Consider the following 17390-nt stretch of genomic DNA (forward strand, 5'->3'; position numbering starts at 1 on the left):
ATTTAGAAAATGGGAATAGGAACATACATATCAATAATTACCTTAAATGTAAATGGATTAAATGCTCCTGCCAAAAGTCACAGATTGGCTGAATGGACACAAAAACAAGACCCATATATTTGCTGTCTACAAGAGACCCACTTCAGACCTAGAGACACGTACAGACTGAAAGTAAGGGGATGGGAAAAGATATTTCATGGAAACCAAACCACATTTCAATGGAAAGCAAAAGAAAGCTGGAGCAGCAATTCTCATATCAGACAAAATAGACTTTAAAATAAAGACTATTAGAGGAGACAAAGAATGACACTACATAATGATCAAGGGATTGATCCAAGAAGAAGATATAACAATTGTAAATATTTATGCACCCAACATAGGAGCACCTCAATACATAAGGCAAATACTAACGGCCATAAAAGGGGAAATCGACAGTAACACATTCAGTGTAGGGGACTTTAACACCCCACTTTGACCAATGCACAGATCATTCAAAATGAAAATAAATAAGGAAACACAAGCTTTAAATGATACATTAAACAAGATGGACTTAATTGATATTTATAGGACATTCCATGCAAAAACAACAGAATACACATTATTCTCAAGTGCTCATGGAACATTCTCCAGGATAGATCATATCTTGGGTCACAAATCAAGCCTTGATAAATTAAAGAAAACTGAAATTGTATCAAGTATCTTTTCCCACCACAATGCTATGAGACTAGATATCAGTTACAGGAAAAGATCTGTAAAAAATACAAACACATGGAGGCTAAACAATACACTACTTAATAACAAAGTGATCACTGAAGAAATCAAAGAGGAAATCAAAAAATACCTAGAAACAAATGACAATGAAGAGACGACGACCCAAAATCTATAGGATGCTGCAAAAGCAGTTCTAAGAGGGAAGTTTACAGCAATACAATCCTTCCTTAAGAAACAGGAAATATCTCGAATAAACAAACTAACCCTGCATCTAAAGCAATTAGAAAAAGAAGAACAAAAAAACTCCAAAGTTAGCAGAAGGAAAGAAATCATAAAGATCAGATCAGATATACATGAAAAAGAAATGAAGGAAACGATAGCAAAGACCAATAAAACTAAAAGCTGGTTCTTTGAGAAGATAAACAAAATGATAAACCATTAGCCAGATTCATCAAGAAAAAAAGGGAGAAGACTCAAATCAATACAATTAGAAATGAAAAAGTAGAAGTAACAACTGACACTGCAGAAATACAAAAGATCATAAGAGATTACTACAAGCAACTCTATGCCAATAAAATGGACAACCTGGAAGAAATGGACAAATCTTAGAAATGCACAACCTGCCAAGACTGAATCAGGAAGAAATGAAAAATATGAACAGACCAATCACAAGCACTGAAATTGAAACTGTGATTAAAAATCTTCCAACAAACAAAAGCCCAGGACCAGATGGCTTCACAGGCGAATTCTATCAAACATTTAGAGAAGAGCTAACACCTATCCTTCTCAAACTCTTCCAAAATATACAAGAGGGAGGAACACTCCTAAACTCATTCTACGAGGCCACCATCACCCTGATACCAAAACCAGCCAAGGATGTCACAAAGAAAGAAAACTACAGGCCAATACCACTGATGAACATAGATGCAAAAATCCTCAACAAAATACTAGCAAACAGAATCCAACAGCACAGTAAACGGTTCATACATGATGATCAAGTGGGGTATTCCAGGAGTGCAAGGCTTCTTCAATATATGCAAATCAATCAACGTGATACACCATATTAAGAAATTAAAGGCGAAAAACCATATGATCATCTCAATAGATGCAGAAAAAGCTTTCGACAAAATTCAACACCCATTTATGATAAAAGCCCTGCAGAAAGTAGGCATAGAGGGAACTTTCCTCAACATGATAAAGGCCATATATGACAAACCCACAGCCAACCTCATCCTCAATGGTGAAAAACTGAAAGCATTTCCACTAAGATCAGGAACAAGACAAGGTTACCCACTCTCACCACTCTTATTCAACATAGTTTTGGAAGTTTTAGCCATAGCAATCAGAGAAGCAAAGGAAATAAAAGGAATCCAAATCAGAAAACAAGTAAAGCTGTCACTGTCTGCAGATGACATGATACTATACATAGAGAATCCTAAAGATGCTACCAGAAAACTACTAGAGCTAATCAATGAATTTGGTAAAGTAACAGGATACAAAATTAATGCACAGAAATCTCTGGCATTCCTATACACTAATGATGAAAAATCTGAAAATGAAATCAAGAAAACACTCCCATTTACCACTGCAACAAAAAGAATAAAATATCTAGGAATAAACCTACCTAAGGAGACAAAAGACCTCTATGTAGTAATTTATAAGACACTGATGAAAGAAATTAAAGATGATACAAATAGATGGAGAGATATACTATGTTCTTGGATTGGAAGAATCAACATTTTGAAAATGACTCTAATACCCAAAGAAATCTACAGATTCAATGCAATCCCTATCAAACTCCCACTGGCATTTTTCAGAGAACTAGAACAAAAAATTTCACAATTTTTATGGAAACACAAAAGACCCCAAATAGGCAAAGCAATCTTGAGAATGAAAAATGGAGCTGGAGGAATCAGGCGCCCTGACATCAGACTATACTACAAAGCTACAGTAATCAAGACAGTATGGTACTGGCACAAAAACAGAAAGATAAATCAATGGAACGGGATAAAAAGCCCAGAGATAAACCCACGCACATATGGTGCATGGTTTATCTTTGATAAAGGAGGCAGGAATGTACAATGGAGAAAGGACAGCCTCTTCAATAAGTGGTGCTGGGAAAACTGGACAGGTACATGTAAAAGTATGAGATTAGATCACTCCCTAACACCATACACAAAAATAACCTCAAAATGGATTAAAGACCTAAATGTAAGGCCAGAAACTATCAAACTCTTAGAGGAAAACATAGGCAGAGCATTCTATGTCATAAATCACAGCAAGATCCTTTTTGACCCACCTCCTAGAGAAATGGAAATAAAAACAAAAATAAACAAATAGGACCTAATGAAACTTCAAAGCTTTTGCATAGCAAAGGAAACCATAAACAAGACCAAAAGACAACCCTCAGAATGAGAGAAAATATTTGCAAATGAAGCAGCTGACAAAGGATTAATCTACAAAATCTATAAGCAGCTCATGCAGTTCAATAACAAAAATACAAACAACCCAATCCAAAAATGGGTAGAAGACCTAAATAGACATTTTTCCAATGAAGATATACAGACTGCCAACAAACACATGAAAGAATGCTCAACATCATTAATCATTAGAGAAATGCAAATCAAAACTACAATAAGATATTATCTTATACCAGTTAGAATGGCCATCATCAAAAAATCTAGAAACAATAAATGCTGGAGAGGGTGTGGAGAAAAGGGAACACTCTTGCACTGTTGGTGGGAATGTAAATTGATACAGCCACTGTGGCGAACAGTAGGGAGGTTCCTTAAAAACCTACAAATAGAATTACCACATGACCCAGCAATTCCACTACTGGGCATATACCCTGAGAAAACCATAATTCAAAAAGAGTCATGTACCAAAATGTTCATTGCAGCTCTATTTACAATAGCCCAGAGATGGAAACAACCTAAGTGCTCATCATCAGATGAATGGATAAAGAAGTTGTGGCACACATATACAATGGAATATTACTCAGCCATAAAAAGAAACGAAATTGAGCTATTTGTAATGAGGTAGATAGTCCTAGAGTCTGTCATACAGAGTGAAGTAAGTCAGAAAGAGAAAGACAAATACTGTATGCTAACACATATATATGGTATTTAAGAAAAAAAAAATGTCACAAAGAACCTAGGGGTAAGACAGGAATAAAGACACAGACCTACTAGAGAATGGACTTGAGGATATGGGGAGAGGGAAGGGCAAAAAAAAATAAAAAATATATAAATTACTTATTCAATTGTCTATAACTCAGTGAACTCACAGATTTTTATTTGTTTTTGGGAATGACATTCATTATTATAATTATTTATTTTTTGGATCTAATTATTCCGTATTTGGTCATTGGGAGCTCCTTCAAGCTGGTTCCTGTGTCCTTTCAACATGCAGGCTTATCACGAACTCCCTGACCCAGATATGGTTCAATCACTTCTCCAAGTTAGTCTCATTCTTTTAATTGGAGAATGGTATCAAGCTATGGAAATCAAGCTATGGAAGCCAGCTGAGCTTAATGCTCCTCGGGCTTTATTGCTTCTCGGTGAGCAAAGCTAGGAAACAACATGTATATTCATATACACATATATCTGTATATATGTAGTTACAATTCAACACCAGAGTATTCAGTTTAGTATTACTTCTTTCCATATTTGTAACTCTTTTCTCTGATTGTGATAAACCTCCAGTTTTCATTATCCACAATGTGTTTGCACACAAAGTAGCTTCAGAAATGCTAACCCATAATGTCATGAAGAAAAATTTACTTACTATAATACCATATTTGTGTCCATTCATTTTTGTCTTTGGCTTTGCAATACCAAGTCAAAATGCTCTTTCCCAATGTTAATTAGGTGAGTGTTTTTCTTCCCTAACCCCTCAGTACAGTTATGTTAATTTTCTGTAACAAACTTATGTTTGTTCATTACTAATTTTATTCTAGTTTGGATTCTCCCCATGTCCTGGTTAATTTTAATTATTTATTTATATTTTACATATGTGAAATATTACCAACATACTAAAAGCCAAACTAAGCAAAGATATATGCTGAATGTCATCCCTTCATCATTCCTTCTATACCATATTTAGTCCTTTCTTCCCATTCTTTCCTCCTGTTTTCATTTACCTTCTTTAGCTAACTAATCTCATCAGTTTTTGGTTTACCTTTCCTGTATTTATTTTTGCTCAAATAAGCAGATATCTGTTACTTTTTTCTCAAAAAACAGGATTTTGATTTAATAGACTTACTGTCTTACTATTCTCTACCTCATTAATTTCAGCTTTTATCTATACTGCTTTTGTTTTGTGCTTGTTTTTTTTTTTTTTTTTTTTTTTGCGGTACGCAGGCCTCTCACTGTTGTGGCCTCTCCCATTGCGGAGCATAGGCTCTGGACGTGCAGGCTCAGCGGCCATGGCTCACAGGTCCAGCCACTCCACAGCCTGTGGGATCTTCCCGGACTGGGGCATGAACCCGTGTCCCCTGCATCGGCAGGCGGACTCTCAACCACTGCGCCACCAGGGAAGCCCTTGTGCTTTCTTTTGATTTAATAGTTATTATTCTAGTTTTCAACTCAATAATTATTTTTTTCTTTTCTACTACTAATAGTTTTTAGTGAAAGGAATTTTTAATGTATCCCATAATTCTGATACTATTTTTAAAACATTCTCTTCTATCAGTGCAGATATTTTAGTGTGGTTTTGTTTTGTTTTTTGTTGGTGAAGAGTAACATATGTATTCCAATTATTTCCATTTTCTTTTGCCTTGTAGGATCCTAAGTTTTCCATTTTGCTTCTTTTTCTCTTCAACACCCAGTTTCCAAAGGGTGCCTCCTTCTTCCCATTTGTCTTCTCCTTCACCAAAAACTATGCATCCCAAAGCCTATCACATCATATCATGGATATTTTTAAATCCCTTCTCTATATTTTATCTTTGATTCACCAGGACACTTTTAATATATTTTCATCCTGAGGATGGACTAATTCTTTCTGTTGATGGTTTCAGATGAACTTCAGGCCTGTCTCTAGCTCCCCTCTTTTCCCTCTCTCACAGTTAATCTCAGTCAACATTTGCTTGGCTTCTACCACCACCAGTCCAGCATGAGATCATTCACTAGAATTGGGTTTCCTTTTATTTACAGTTATATTGAAGTTTGGGCATTCTCTGACTTCAAGCTATGCTTGAAGGTGCAGTTTTTGTGTCATTTTACTTTTCATAACGCTATTCTGTATTATTTGGGGGGAAAATAATGAGAGATGCAAAACCTGGGTGCTGCCATTATCTTCAGATATTTACATGTCTATTGCAATCATTTTGGTAGCTACCTGTCACACCATCTATCGTTCATACTCATTAGTTCCTTGAGGGCAGAAACTACTTTAAATCATTTTTATATTAGCAGAATCTAGGCTCACAAAAATGTTAGTTGAATTGAAGTAAAGACTCCTGATGATTTGTGTGTTTCCCTGAGTGTCTATGGCAGTTCTTGCCAGTTTGTGATGACCTCTGTGGATACAGGAATCTTTGGGAAAGTATAACACAGTTACTGATATTTTAAAAGTACACTTAACTGATGACAAAGTGAAATACATTCCAATTTATAATGCTTTGTTTTCAGCTTAATATATGTGAGGGATTATTATTATTATTATGGCTAACTTCTTTGGCACATAGGTTGACTCTTACCAGTAGCATATATTGTGGGCTGTCTATTCAATAGTTTCTTCTTCTTCTTCTCCTTCTCCTTCTCCTTCTTCTTCTTCTTCTTCTTCCTCTTCTTCCACTTCCTCTTCTTCCTCTTCTTCTTCTTCTTCCTCTTCTTCCTCTTCCTCTTCTTCTTCTTTTCTTCTTCTTCTCCTCCTTCTCCTTCTCCTTCTTCTTCTTCTTCTTCCTCTTCTTCCACTTCCTCTTCTTCCTCTTCTTCTTCTTCTTCCTCTTCTTCCTCTTCCTCTTCTTCTTCTTTTCTTCTTCTTCTCCTCCTTCTCCTTCTCCTCCTCCTCCTCTTCCTCCTCCTCTCTTCTTCTTCTTCTCCTTCTCCTTCTCCTTCTTCTCCTTCTTCTTCTCCTTCTCCTTCTTCTCTTCTTCTTCCTTCCTCCTCCTCCTCTTCTTCTTCTTTCTCCTCCTCCTCCTCCTCCTCCTTCTCCTTCTTCTCTGTGTCTGCTGAATCCTGATTTTTGCTCTGGTCTTCATCTTTCCCACATTTGACTTAAGGAAATAATGGCTGCCTTAGGCTGAACAAGGTCATCCCACTCCCCTTGACTGCTTACTGAGACTTGAAAAAATTCCACTGGAAAGATCCCTGTGAAATTTTGTTTTAATTATAAATATGGCTACAAGGAAAAAGATAATCCTTTTTCTATTCTGCATGTAAGAGTGTAAAGATGGGATATTTGGACCTGCTGTGATCATAGTATAACCACGAGGGAATTAATATTCTAAGATTTGAGTGAAAAGAACCTGAGTTTTTGATGAGATCCCAGAAATACCAACTTGGAGTTTTAACCAAACTTGAGTCTTCCTTGAGATAAGCCTTCAGACATTTTATTATGTCAAGTAATAAATTCCTTATTATTTAAAATAAGTTGAGCTATTTATATAAATTTTATATCTTTTTTCCCTGCTTTTTTGAGAACACTTCTTTTTATTGGTGTTCCAGCAGTACAATTGAGATAATTTTGAAGTGGTAAATGCTGAAAGTGTAAATATGCCCCGTAATTGTGCTGCTTCATACTGTTTTCACAGGGAAGTCAACCCCAGTGTTAATACTTCTATTTGTAATATATTATATATAATATATTATATAACATATATATTTCCCTGCTTTTTTGAGAACACTTCTTTTTATTTATATATTATATATATTTATTTAGCCTATTTATTTATAGTTTTTTATCTGGCCACCTAACCACAGTATGCTTCAAGATAAAATCAAGTCAGAAAAAACCTTAGTGCTTTCAGAATTTCAATCCCTGCTTTTAGTTCCAGCACATCTGCAGGAGTAATAAGTTTTGTGATTTCTTAGAGTCTTGTGGTTAACCTCACAGCATGGAATGAATTATCTACAATTCCATCCTTCATTAAAACACCCTTTCCATGAAACGTGTCAATGAAGTCAGAACCTAGCTGGCCACAGACCAACCAGAGCACTGACCATCCACTTATTTTTTTTTTCGTTATACCCCTTAATTATGGCAAAATACAGTCATTCATTCCCAAGAATTTTAAACTGTTTATGTTGTATCCTAAGTTAAAAACACCTATAATGTTTTAAACAGGGTGAATATATACATGTATCAAAGTTCAATGCCATACAACATGTATAAACACAAATAACTTTGACCTCAAATGAAACTGGATGATTAAATTTAATCATTCCTCTCTCAAACTACACAAATAGTTTCCTCTGAAGCATATTTAATAATATTTTTAAAAGTCTTTAACTCCTAACCATGCCCACAAAATCTATAATCCCCAAAGATTGCTTAAATTTGAGAGAAAACGAAGGAGACTGTCACTTCAAAAGTTGTTTCTCAACATTAATTCCACATTTTCACTTCTGAGCACATGGAAATGACCCTCTGCCACTCCCAGTTTCTCTCTTTAACCTCTTATTCTTCCTGAGTTTGGTAAGAAGGAGAGAGTTTGGGTAAAGGCACTTCTCCCCTATTTTTTAAAGTCCGTATCTCTACTATTGTGACATAATCAACCATAAAGAGCCCCAAATTAAAAACATAGCATCCCCTCAACTGAACACTTGGGGAGATTTGCCAAAGGTCATTGTTTAGACTATAGGTGAAGACTGTAGTTAGTAGTCATTATCTTCCAACAGCTCTTTGAGATAAACAGATATATATTCAGTATGTAATAAAAATAACAAAAGAATTTGCAACTGAATTGAAATAGAAGTCCAAAACTGAGCTGAATGCTCTTATAAGTAAGAATTCTGTGAGGAGTCAGGGGTTATACTACCCTTCAAAACCTTTACAATAGTTCATAGACCAATGTAAAGACAAAGAAAAAACAGTTACAAAAGGTGTTTATACAGCCTTTGAATATTTGAAACATTCAAATCTCACTTCAAGAAGAGACATATAGTTCTCCTTCCTCAAAAATATGACAAACTTTTCTGGGTACTTTAAAGGCTGTTAATAAATAACTCTATCCAATTTATATAAATTATATTAAAAGGAAACATATTTTCAAGTTTAAATGATTACTTTGAATAACTCGATGCATGTGCCAGAAATAATTATTAGGATGCCAAACCACATATCAAAATCAGGTGTTTATTTTTAACTTAATATCTACTACTCATCTCTTTTACTCCCTATATTATTCTGGAATTTATTAATATGTTTTATAATATTTATGATATTTCTAGTCATTAAATGCAAATTTTTCTTAACTTGTAATAGTTTCTACAACTGTATTTGGAGGTGTAGCTTGATGAAGAAAAATATTGGGTTTTTTAAATGAAAAATAAGAATATTACTTAATGTGATTTACTACCACACTGTAAGAAGGACTTCTAACACAAGCAAGCATAATCAAATTGTGTCACAAACTATTTTTATACAGATTTTTTAACTTTCTGGAATTGATTCTTACCCGTCTAACCAAAAGAGTCCTGAGATTTTTTTTTTTTTTTTGGCACTGATAGGCGTCTTGGCTAAACAGTACCATAACTTAACTCCCTTCTCCTGTTCCATAAGAATTCTTGTCACTGATATATGAAAGAATCCTTGGATACATTCCTGCTGTTCATATTCTCTTCAGAGTGGGGATTAGGAGTCATCTGCATTGATAACAGATTTATGCATTATATATAATTTTCTTTACTGAGCTTTCTTTTTCTTCATAAATGATGGAAAACTTACATAGTATTTTGGTTAATTGTCCTTATGTTCAAGTAAATTCTTTTGCATAACTGCAGTTTGTGTTCAAATAATGCCTCCCTTATGCTGCTGGAACTGAAATATATAAATGAGTTTTATCTTTAATGCAAATGAATTATAAACAGGTTTAGGGAGAATAAACAGATAATTTTCAGGCATGATGGCTAAAATGGTAGGGCTTCCTTAACATTCTTTTGAATTACCTAGGTTCACCAAGGGTTTAGTACAAAACCAGTGAAGATGAAAATTCAGAAAATTCTGGATTAAAAACTCTAAATCAAGACTGGGTTACTGCCTGTGACAAGAAAATTATATTTTTTAAAGATTAATTAGAGGATTGGTTCTATATGGCCTTGGTGGGGGGAGTAGGGTCTTTGGGACAAAATCATTTCTATCATGTCTGTGCCTAGCACCTATGTGTTATGCTAAATGTCATTCCCCTCTTCCTTCTAGTATTTGAGCATTTTCACCCAAGCATTTGTTTAAACTGTGAACCGTGCAAAATCAAGAAGAAAAAGACCCTTAAGAGCATTCATGCCATTGGGATTTAATCAAAGAAGGTTACATCACCTATTTCCTGAGAGCCATCCCTGATCCGTCCCCCTCTGCACAGCCACAGTATCACTTCTCTGCTCTTCTTAGGACAATCTTTCATAGATCTAACTGCCTCACATTTATTCAAGTACATGCATTATCCAGCCAGTTGAATCACAAGCTCCTAGAAGTTAGGGAAATTTATCTTATTCATCTTTCTATCTTATATATCATTTTAAAACGTATTATATTAGAGGTGATCAATACAGGTTGAATACTATACGATTTGAAGAGTAACTTTAAAAAATCATTTTCAGCAACACTTCAAACTTTTATCAGAAATCAACAACACAAGACCAAACTATTTCAAAACTATACGTTTATTCAGTTATCCATAAATAAATAAGAACACCTATGCCATTTTGACACAGTACACTTTCAAGATTGGCCACAAAATCATTATTTATCTTCATACAAATAGCTTAAATGTGTTTCCCTCTAAACACACTGCTACAATTTAGTTTCAGCTCTCCCAGGAAAAAACATAATGAGAGTGTACTCATTGTATGCAGTGCAAATTAAACCCAGAGAAAAGTTACTACAAAGAACATTTCCACACATGCCCTCCATCCCAGGTTCCTAGAAGATCCATTAGGGCATTCAGCACCAAAAGAAGAGAGGCACGTTAACAATTTAATTTAAAATCCTTTGGTAATTTGCAATGGAAACTTATAAGAGCTGGATTTAATCTAAACTGTGTTTCAGCTCCAAAATGTAAAAATACAGTTTTCATCTTATATTTCAGGCAAGAATACTGAATACCAATGAGTTTGGGAACTGGGATTGAACAATAGTAGAAAATACCTTTTGTGTAACCACTTCTGAAATTCCTCACTATATTAATAAGTTCTCCTTAGCTTTCCTGTGATTCTTTAAAACATATGCCTCAAATTCCAAAAGGTACTTTTTTTTCCCTCTATATTTATGGAGTTGCCAATCAGATAAAAGTTTCAGAGGGCTGCACATTTACGATTAATAGAAGCATATTGATGGAATTAGGGCTCCAGGCCTTCAAGAGTACTTCTGTCTTCAGTAATTCTGAACCAAAGATGAACCTTCCTTGCTAAATGTCTTGGCTAAATCTTTTTCATTCCTGACAGCCTTCAAGAACTTGTATTTTTAAGAATTTACCCTGATACACTGAGTTATCCTTGTATTTCATCCTAAACCAGGTCTTATTACCTTACCCATGCTCTATTAACACCAGAACCCTAAACTATTCTTGGTGAGAACACATAATAAGTGAGCCCTTGTACCAAATCAAAATAACCTCTTGAAGCAAAAGGTTACCTGGTACTTTCTTCTATTTTAGTGACTCTACATTTTAGGATAAACAAAAATCATCTGTCATGAATATTTAAGATTCCGATTGTGGCATCACACTCAAAGAGATTCAAATTCAGTAGGTTGTAGGGGAGGCCCATGAATTCGTTATTTTAAAAAGCCCCCTGGATGACTCTGATTCATGTTAAATAACGGACTGGTCAATCCTTTGAACCACACATGGGAAGAACAGTACCTGTTTAGAACACAAAAGCTCACGTCTTCATCATTTTACCATTTAAAAAACACTGGCGTTAATGTTTCTAATAGGGTATTTCTATCTTAGTTCCTTAAGCTCTGTAATAATGTACTATATTGGCTTAAAAACTTTTGAAGAAATTCAAGAATATTTGAAAAGAAACTCATTTTTTTCAAATGCTTCTTATTAGAAAATACTTTAAATTTAACACATTATAATGGTGCCTCTAACACTCAACAAGCTGGACAAAATTATTCCAATCATTATAACTATCATAATGATACATGAATTATAATGTTGCTTTAATTTCTTTGAGGGAATACTTACTTTTTCATAAACTATAGCATTCCTATAGCTATAGTGATATCTAAACTGTTGTCACAGTTGACCTTTTTTGTGTGGCTTGAATAGGACCATTTTTCTAAAAATCAAACTTAGTTTTTTGTCTTAATAGCCCTTAAATGGATTCTATTTAACAATATGTGGTTATCTTTCAGTATGCTTCTCACAAAAACCTTACAGAATGCATTTCAGCCCCCTGAAATGAGTACAGCTATAAAAATAATTGCATGTAGTATAAACAAACACTGGTAGAGAAATAGAAAGACTTAAGGCTTCCGGTCATATTAAGCGAGTTAATTAGCAGTTCTGAAACTACTTATCTATCTATAAATGGGGAGAGTATGGTACAATAGTAACTGAGCTATAGAAGAGTGAAATGAGGGTCTGGACACAGAGATGCATTTAAAAGAAGGAGCTATACAACAGTGAAGTATCATTATCACCAAATATGTAATTGTAGAGCAATTTGGATAACAGGACATAGTAATGGTTCAATAGTTAGACAAATGGCTCTAAAACGTTTTGGTTTTAGGATTCCATTACACTCTTAAAAATGATTGAAGACACTAGAGTTTTTTAAATGTAAAAATATATTGGAAACTAAAACTGATAGATATTTAAAAAATATTTATTTATTGTCCATTTATTCATTTAAAATTCTCCACCTCAGGAGGTAGAGCTTAATCCCCATGCCTGACCCCAATTATGGGCTGGACTTGAGTGACTCACTTCCAAAGAACAGAATAGAGAAATGGAAAAATAGTAACTTTAGAATTAAAGTTGACAGGCACTGTCTTAAACAAGTGATCAAGGTTAACATAACAGTTAGTTATGTTGATTTCCTGACATGATGTAGGTACATCATAATGAGAAGGGTACTTTATCTCAGTGATAACCCTCCATAAAACCCATAACTCCAGTCTAACCATGAGGAAACTCAAATTAAAGAAGAATCTATACGATACTTGAACAGACTCTTCAAAATTGTCAAGGTCACCCAGAAAATAAAGACTGAGAAATTGACTCTAGAATTACAACTAAATGCAATGTGGAGTCCTGGATTGGATCCTGGAATACAAAGGAACACTAGTGAGAAAACTGATAAAATCTGAATAAAGTCTGAACTATAGTTAGCAGTAATGTATCAAAATTAATCTCTTAGCTTAATAAATGTACCATAGTATTGAGATATTAATATTACAAGAAAGTGGGTGAAGTACAGAAATTCTCTGTACTGTCTTTACAACTCTTTTGTAAATTTAAACTATTTTCTAAAATAAAAAATATTTTAATGATTCAACAAACTAAAAAAAGCAAATACATAACAATAGATACAGAAAAATCATTTGACAAACTCCCACAACCATTCATGATAAAAATTCTCAGTAAACTAACAATAGAAAGTTCTCAACTTGGTAAACACTATCTACAAACAAGCAAACAAACAAAAACCTACAGCTAACATCATACTTAATGGTCAGAAGCTTGAAGCTTCCCCAGTAAGATTAGGTACAAGGCAAGGATATCCCCTCTCACTACTCGTTTTCAACGTTGTACTGGAAGTCCTAACTGAAAGGAAATAAAGGGTATACATATTGTGAAAGAAGGCATAAAACTGTCTTTGTTCACAGATGACACTATCATCTACACAGAAAATCCAAAAGAATAAACAACAACAATAAACTCTGGGACTAATAAGCAATTACAGCAAGGTTGTGGGATACAAAATTAATATACAAAATTCAGTTGCTTTCTTACGTACCACCAATGAACAAGTGGAATTTAAAATTAGAAACACACCACCATTTACATTGGCATCCAAAAATATATATAAAGTACTTATATATAAATCTAACAAAATATGTACAAGATCTAAATAAGAAAAACTATAAAACTCTGATGAACAAAATCAAAGAAAAACTAAATAAATGAAGAGATATTCCCGTTCACGGAAAAGAAGACTCAATATTGTCAAGATGTTAGTTCTCCCAAATTTTATCTATAAATTAATGTAACCCCAATCAAAATTCAAACAAGTTATTTTATGGATATCAACAAATTTATTTTTAAGTTTATATGTAGAGGGAAAAGATCCAGAATAGCCAACACGACACTGAAGAAGAACAAAATTAGAGGACTGACATTAACCAACTTTAAGACTTACCATAGAGCTATAGTAATCAGCAAGTGTGGTACTGGTGAAAGAAGAGACAAATAGATCAATGGAACAGAATAGAGAGACTAGAAATGGAACAACATAAATATAGCCAACGGATCTTTGACAAAAAAGCAAAGGCTATACAATGGACCAAAGATAGTCTCTTCATTAATGGTGCTGGAACAATTGGACATGAGCATGCAAAAAAAGTGAGTCTAGGCTCAGACTTTACACTCTTCAGAAAAACGAACTCAATATGAATCACAGAACTAAAAGTAAAACACAGTACTATAAACTCCAAGAGGGTAACATAGAAGAAAATCTAGATGACCTTGGGTATGGTAATACCTTTATAATACAACACCACAGACATGACCTATGGAAGAAGTAATTGGTAAGCTGGACTTCATTAAAATTTAAAACTTCTTCCTGTGAAAGATAATGTCAAGAGAATTAGAAGAGAAGCCACCACTGTGAGAAAATCTTTGCCAATCATATATCTCATAAGGAATTTATATCCTACAATTCAATGACATACACACAAAAATACAATTAAAAAATGACCAAGGACTTCACTAGATATTTCTCCAAGATGATATACAAATGACCAACATACATATGAAGAGATGCTCAGTATCACAATCATCAGAGAAATGCAAATCAAAACCACAATGAGATATCATCTCACATCCATTAGGATGGCTACTACAAAAAACAAACAAACAAAAAACCAGAACAAGTGTTGGTGAGGATATGAAGACACTGAAATTCTTGTGTACTTCTGGTGGGATTTTAAAATAGTGCACCTGCTATAAAAACAGTATTGAGGTTCCTCAAAATATTAAGAAGAGAACTACCATACAATGATATAACCCCACTTATTAGTATATCCAAAAGAATTGAAAACAATTCAAAAAAATTCTGCAACCCAAGAGAATTTAAAGCAGGGTCTGGAAGAAATATATGCACATTCATGTTCATAGCAGCACTACTCACAAGAGCCATGAGGTGGAACAAACCCAAATGTCAATTGATGGATCAATGGATAAACATTGATATATATAGACTCTAAAACAAGATCAATGAACTTTTCACTCTCTGAAAAATCCACTAGTCTATCGTGCAAGTTTTTAAAATTATTATTTATTTAATTGAAATTAAATATAAAAAGATATTTATAATTTGGTATTTCCACTCCTGACTAAATAATATCAGAGACATTCCTTGAAATTCATATTGGCAGAATTATTAAGGTTGCTGTTACTTTTTTCTACATACCTATAACATAATTGTAATATCATATCAAGAGGTATTCTTTTGTGTATATGAATTGCAATTCTGGGTAAGGATAAAAGCGTATAAATGCCCCTTCTTCTTAAGAAACCCATGAGTAGTACACCTGAAACTAACGTAACATTGTATGACAACTACATTCCGTTGTCAAATGGAAAGAGAGGGAGCATAACATCATACTCTGGAAAAAAAGTGAGGTCAGGAGCTAAATCTATTTACTAACTCCCAAGTGGAAACAATATCCTTTTCTTGGCTATATTCTTTTTTTTTTTTTTTCTTTTGCGGTACGCGGGCCTCTCACTGTTGTGGCCTCTCCCGTTGCAGAGCACAGGCTCCGGATGCGCAGGCTCAGCGGCCATGGCTCACAGGCCCAGCTGCTCCGCGGCATGTGGGATCTTCCCGGACCGGGGCACAAACCCATGTCCCCTGCATCGGCAGGTGGACTCTCAACCACTGCGCCACCAGGGAAGCCCCTCCTTGGCTATATTCTAACAGCTGATGCTTGACTCAACATCACTAAGCAGCAGCATGGACCTTGCCTATGTTAGACACTCAGAATATTCCTTTTGTACAAGTTGCTTTGTTGTTGTTGTTTTAATGTGGACCATTTAAAAAATCTTTATTGAATTTGTTACAATACTGCTTCTGTTTTGTTTTTTTAGCCGCGAGGCATGCGGGATCTTAGCTCCCTGACCAGGGATCCAATCCGGACCCCCTGCACTGGAAGGTGAAGTCTTTAACCACTGGACCACGAGAGAAGTCCCTACAAGTCGTTTTATTACAAGTAATAATTGTGATCTTACTTAAGAGAATAAAGTGGTTACTTTTGCTTTTATAAAAATTTTAAAGAGGAAAAGCCAACCAGACTGGTTACAGAAAAGGGAAGAAATAAAACTGTAAGGTTTAGAATCTATTCTATTGTCTACATAGTAAGAGTTAAGAGAAAAGTGATGTGAATTTGGATAGTCACAAATATGGATCCCCAGATGAATACAATATTAAGGAAAGAATAGGAATTCACCAAAAAGAACTGGATAGAATTTCATTACATGAAAAGGAAGTAGTAAATGAAGGCACTGAGGTAGGGGAAAAATGGCTTGTATAGGAAATTTGTGTATTTTGTTGTGACTAAAGACTAGACTGTGTGGTAGAAATGTAAAAGATTACAATGGAAGTATAAGAACATATATCATATCATAAACTATTTTCATACATATCATAAACTATTTTCTTCAAAAAAGTCTGTATTTGATTTTCCAGCACTGTAATTTCCAAACCCTATTCTATAGATAGACCTTTTAATCTACAAATGCCCAATGTGAATTTCCAAGAGGTAAATATATAATTCACAATTTCCTAAACTTATTATACTTAACCCATCTAAAATTAGACAACATCTTAAAATTGATAGGTACCTTTTCTATAGCAGTGTTGCTTTTGAACCTTCCCCCCACCCAAAATAAGTTGTTGTTGTTGCTGTTTTAATATATCATGTGTCATAAAATCTATGCAGTTGAATAAAATGGAAAGAACACAGTATTTGTCTATGCAATTTTTCCTCTGTTTAACACCTATTAATAACTTACTGAACTAGTGTTCCTTGATACAGTTTAGAACTAAGTACTGTAGGAATTAGTTCCAATATTTGTTTAGTGGGTTTTTCAACTTTTACCTCCTAAAGCTAACATAGCCATTGCTATATATTTAAAAAAATTGATGAGTTTGGGCAGTAAAGCCTATAATAATTTCTCCAGAGTCTAATACCCTCTTTGGGAAGACTCAGTTAAACATCATCAGCTGATGAAATATCTCACAAGTGCTACCATATTATAGAAATAATAAAAGTAGAAAACCAAATTTCTG

The sequence above is a fragment of the Lagenorhynchus albirostris genome, chromosome 4, assembly GCF_949774975.1.
Source record: "Lagenorhynchus albirostris chromosome 4, mLagAlb1.1, whole genome shotgun sequence".
NCBI lineage: Eukaryota > Metazoa > Chordata > Mammalia > Artiodactyla > Delphinidae > Lagenorhynchus > Lagenorhynchus albirostris.